This window comes from Gekko japonicus, unplaced genomic scaffold, assembly GCF_001447785.1.
Source record: "Gekko japonicus isolate JY-2015 unplaced genomic scaffold, Gekko_japonicus_V1.1 scaffold1244, whole genome shotgun sequence".
NCBI classification, from domain to species: domain Eukaryota; kingdom Metazoa; phylum Chordata; class Lepidosauria; order Squamata; family Gekkonidae; genus Gekko; species Gekko japonicus.
Window position 1 is genome coordinate 487339 of NW_015170925.1, and position 5723 is coordinate 493061.

Sequence of the window (5723 nt, forward strand, 5' to 3'; positions counted from 1 at the left end):
TCATGGCTTTCTCTCTCTTTGTAAATTTGTATTTATTGGTTTTCACACATACAAAACCATTAATTCATATATATACATGCATTTTAGAGTCTTTTATCTGTTTTCTACCCAATTGTACATTCCCGACCATCTTTTTATGAAACCTTCTTCACTTTTTCCCTGTAACATCAAGCTTAATTTATCCATTTCTGCTACTCTCATCAGTTTCTCCATTACTTCGCCCCTTTTGGGGTTACTATTATGTTTCCAATATTTCGCCCATAGTATTCTTGCAGATGTAATTATATATAATATTAAATATTTTTCGTTATAACTAAGATTTTCTGGTCAAGTTTCACCATTACCATTCCGTATATTACATTCTGTATAGTTTCCCAGTATTTCTGTATTTTTATACAACGCCACTACATATGGTAGAATGTTTTCACATTTGTCTTACATTTCCAACAGGTATTAGCAGTTTGCATAACATTTTGCTATTCTTTCTGGTGGCCAATACCATCTATGAAACATTTTAAAGACATTGTCTTTAAAACTAGTAGCCCTCATAACTTTAATAGATTTCCAGATCTTTAGCCATTTTTCACACTGAATTGTATGCCCTATATCTCTCATCCATGCAGCCAGATTATTCTTTACTATTTCACCTTTCATATATTCTTCAAGTAAGATTTTATAAAGTTTCTGGATCATTTTATCGTTTGATGAGAGCCAAATTTTGTCTAGCTCATTCTTGTTCTCATAGAAACCTATTTTTAAGTCTTTTTGAAAACTTGATTTTAATTGCGTCTGTTCCCACCAAGATAGTTTCAGGTTATATTGTAGATGTAATTCTTCTTCCGATTTTAGCTTATTTGTCTGATCTAATAGTCTTTCATAGGTAGAGATATAAAATTTCCGGAAATTTTGAAGCCCGGAAGAAACCCCATTCCCCCCCCATTTTGGGGGGGGGGGAAAACAGAAATTTTTGGAAAAATTGAAAAAAATGCTACATTAATTTCTTTTGTCTTTTCTAGATTGAAAGCCATTCTGTTACTTTAGGAACATAAAATATGACTATGGACATTTTTACTTGGCATGAAATTATCACAACTAGCATATTAAAAATATAGTGTCCAGGGCTCTTTTTGTAGCAGGAACTCTTTTGCATATTAGGCCACACACCCCTAATTTAGCCAATCCTCCAAGAGCTTACAGAGCTCTTCTTACAGGGGCTACTGTACAGTATCCAAACAATTATTGCAAACAGAATACCCACCCACATGCAAAAACAAAACTGAAACCTTTTTACTTTCTTCTGACAACAGCACCTCCTAAAGGAAGAAATGCATCTTGTTCTTGCATTGGAGAGTTCAGTTTGTAACCTAGGACTTGCTTGTCCTCAGTGCACAGAAATTAGATCAATCTGATACCATATGTATTTTTTTAGAAATGATTTGGAAAATATTTGAACACCTTGTCTTAAAATATTTTATTCATCATGTTAAAATAAAATGTTCCATAATCAATTTTCTTTTCTTTTCTTTTTTCAATTTTTCCAACTTTTCGGAAAAAAACAAAAAATCTTCAGGGAAAAAAATGGAAAAAAACGTTTTTTCCCCGAATTTTTCCGGTTTTTTTCCAGGCCTTCACATTTCTACTAGCTTGTACTCTGCTTTGTCTTCTGCTCTGACTCCTGGCAGACCTTGGGCAGAGAAAGGTCTTACCCCACACACCTCCTACCTGAGATATTTACTGGATAGTAACCGAACATGTGACCTTAAGCAAGTCACTTCCACTAAACCACAGCTGCTTCTTGTGTTATATTGATGCTCTTGATGCCAATAGAATACATAAAATGTGTTTCAACAACCCCCCCCACACCTTAGTCTTAAAAAGCACATGAAGAACCTTTGAACCCTTTAGTTTCTTTTTAATATCCCTTCATACTTTCCATCCTGTGACCTGAAAATATAGTTACTTAATTTTGGTTTAGCCTTTTCTACAAGAGGGAGCAGTACACAACCTAGCAAAAGTAGCATTACTTGTGATGGGACATGATTACATTTCAAAATAAAGAGTTGTTCAAGAAATATCTAGTTACTATAAATGCACGAAAGTCCTCGTTTGGGTGAATTCCATCCTAAAGTGCTAAAAGGAACTTGTGGTGCTAGGCAGAACTTCTGACATCATCTGTAAGACATTCAGGAGTAGTGGTAAGGTGCCCCAAAACTGGACATGGCCAAATATTACCCTGGTCTTCACATAGGAGAACAACGAGTATCTGGGAAACCACAGACCAGTTTCAGTATGACTTCTGTACTAGGAAAGACACTGGAACGGATTATTAAGCAGTCAGTTTGTAAACATCTTGGAAACAACGCAATGATTAGTTGAAGGTGGATTTGTCAAGAATAAAGCCTATACGATATGTTAGTAGCTGTTTTTTAATCGGGTTACTAAGCAAATGAGTGCTTGAACTGTGCCTGAATCCCAGCTTTCGCTCTGAATACGGGCAGCGCCCCAGAGCCTGGCTCTGCCGGGCCATCAGCCTTCAAAATGTTTCCGCTCATTCTGCTTCTCTGGCACCCTTGCTTTTTGGTGTGAGCCTTTCCCGGACCAGCAGGGCAACTGGGTCTGTGAGTGCCCATGCCCGGGTACGGCACTCAGAAGGCACTGTGGGTCTGTTTTTACAGCAGGAGTCAGAGGCTCCTGGGCCCCTGCCGAGATGCACAGACCAAGGTCGGTCCGCCCAGGGCCCCTGAGCAAGAGCCCGGGGACGGAGAGGAGGTGGCCAAGAGAAGCAGGTCGTATTCGCCTTTGAATCATCACCTGGCCCGGTGTGGCGGCGGCCCTGGGGTGTGCCGTGGCCCCACTTCCCCGAAACTCACCGTCTTGGAGATGTTCTGGGCAGCGCGGATCTTGCGTAGCTTGATGTATCCAGGGTTCCTGCCGAGGGCTTCCCCAAGGTGCAGAACTAGTTAAGGCGGCAGCTCTCGAAGTCTTGGAGCTCACACTCTTGCCACCTACAACCCTTCTCCCTTCTTGGGGACACCTGCTCAGGACCACCCCACCATGTTTAGAGATCGTCATGCACATCTGCCGAGCAGGGCGAAGGGATAGTCAAGACTGACACAGTCGGTCTCGTTTCTGTTAAAGAGTCTGCAGCTTCCCTCCCTGAACTCGTGGAAGAATTTGCATGTTTGTTGCTGCATGCTGATAGCCTAGCTGTTTAGAGAGAGACCCAGTGGCAGACCATGCACGTATTTGCCACCAGACCAAGGTGTTAAAGTGCATAATTAGTTAAGGTCTGGGTTTCTCCAGTTCGGTAATCAACAGATCAGAAGATGTATGGCTCTTTGTCTCTGACTCTGCCTGGGGCTAACATGTGTGGTTTTGACTTTAGAAAGTCAACATGAAGATTAGTGAAGTCAGAGAGGATGTTAATTCTTTGGTTTGTTTCTAGTATTTTCCCAGTGACCCTTCCCTCATTAGTGAACTAAGTTCCTTGTTTAAAAGCTAATGCAAGTGTCCCGCTGCACGTATTACCTCTGCTTTTTACCTGAAATCCCTAACAATTACCCTTCCCAGTGCTTTCCTTCTCTTGTCTGTCTCCGCAGTCAACTCCTTCGCCTCTCTTGACCACAATATTGGATTGTTTAGAGAGAGGAGGAGAGATTGGATTTCTACCCCGCCCTTCACTCGGAGTCTCAGAGCGGCTGACAAACTCCTTTCCCTTCCCCTACCCACAACAGACACCCTGTGAGGTGGGTGGGGCTGAGAGAACTCTGACACAAACTGCTCTTTTTCAAGGACAGCTGTGCCAGAGCCTGTGACTGACCCAAGGTCACACCAGCAGGTGCAAGTGGAGGAGTGGGGAATCAAACCCGGTTCTCCCAGATTAGAGTCTGCACACTTAACCACTACACCAAACTGGCTCTTTAAAATGGTATCCTCTTCCTTACACTGAAGGAAATGAAACCATGGGGGCTGCTACGCCTGGGAACCTGAACTGAACTTTCCTCCAGATTGATGCTTCTGGAGTTCCTATTTTGAGGTAAGACAAACACCTCCCCTTGCAAGAGAGCAGATCTGCTCCTTATCTTCTGCAGACCACTCCCAGAATACCTGTGCTGGCAAGGTTCCTAATAGTAAGGGAACAAGCCCTGCCTTCCCCAGCTTGGGAACCCCAGACTAAACTGGTTCATGAAAATCCACAGAGCCCCAACGGTCACTGATGCTGCTCTGTTCTTAGCTCCAAGGTGGAGTCCCCTTCATGCTGGAGAGAATCTGGCAAATGGAGACGCGGGGGAGGGTGTAAACTGCTTCAGGTCCCCACTGGGGGGGAAAGGCAAGGCATGAATGAATCACATAAATAAAAGAATTCCGAAAGAGACTCTCTCCCGTCCTCCGCAGCAGCCCCGCCGTAGCAGCCTGGTTTCCCACAAGGAGGGCAAGGATATCATCTTGGCAGCCGTGGCTTCCCCCTCAGCCTGAACAATCTTCTGTCTCTGCTCCTGCTTGGCTTTCTCCACTTGATCGCGCCGCCGCGCGGCATTCCCCTCCGGTCCCTCGTTTACCCGCCAGCGCCAAGGGAAGGATCCGTGGTGTGCCGCCAGCGCGTCTGATCGTGTAATCGCGGGTCAAACTGCGCCGGGGCAATTAGCCACGCCTCCCCGCCGCGATATCCGGCCCGTGTGACCGGGGCCAAAGTTCAGCAGTCCTTGCTGCTGCTTATCTGAGCTGGAAGTGCAACCTTATAGAGCGTTCCTAAAAAAAAGTTACACCTTCTAAACTGGATTTCAAAGAACGCAGAAGGATGTAATTCTGTTTAGGATCGATCCAGGTGGGCAGCCATGTTGGTCTGAAGCAGCAGAACCAGTTTTTGAGTCCAGTATCCCCTTTGAGACCAACAAAGGTTAATTTAAGGTATGCGCTTCCATGTGCACGCACACATGAAACGGAACTGTTTTGTTAACTTCCATTTCAATGTTACCTGAGGAAGTGTGCGTGCGCATGAAAGCTTATACCTTGAATAGACCTTTGTTGGTCTTGTAGGTGTCCCGGGACTCAAAATTTGCTCTGTTTGGGATTCTACTGCCAGTGGCCTTAATCATGTTGCCACTGCTAGCAAGGGGAAAAGAATACTGGCCCAGTTTTCACCCAGGTGGTAAGTGAAAGTTCAAAAGACGGAAAGAAAAGTTATTCATCTGGAGGTTAGCGCCTGAAGCGGCCTTGTTTTCTTGTTTCCTATGCAAGGGCCCCACCCACGTTCTGCCAAGTCTGCCAAGCGAGGCCCCACCCGCATTCCACAGACACACATTTGCATCCACGGTGGGGCCACCACTATACGCTGGTAAGCAAACAGCAGCATTCAAGCAACAGGGTGGTACTGTGGGATGCAGTCCACCCTACTCCCATAGTGCCAAGCGGTACAGCTCAGACACTAGTTGGCGTCTGCAGTGAGGCCACTGTTACACACTGGTGGCAAACATCGGCATTTTATTTATTTTCTTCCCCGCCCACCCCGCAAATATCAGCATTGAGGGATCTGTGTGATATCTGCTGACCATACCATCACAAAACAGGTCTTGCTCATTTGGGGACCAAGTGCTACTCAGAGAACCACCAGATTTTACAGCACAGGCAACCAAGCTGTGAATCTGCACTAGCTCAGACCTTTTTGTTATGCCATATCAACGTTACCTGGGAACAAAACCATCATCCCGGTGGCGACAGAAAGA

The 5723-nt window shown here is 44.7% G+C and overlaps 1 protein-coding gene across 1 annotated transcript in view; it reads right to left on the bottom strand.

The window, feature by feature from the left end:
* The window catches only part of PHB2 (prohibitin 2), a 14321-nt gene that overhangs the window by 6045 nt on the left and 2553 nt on the right, over positions 1 to 5723 (bottom strand). The window lies entirely within an intron of this gene.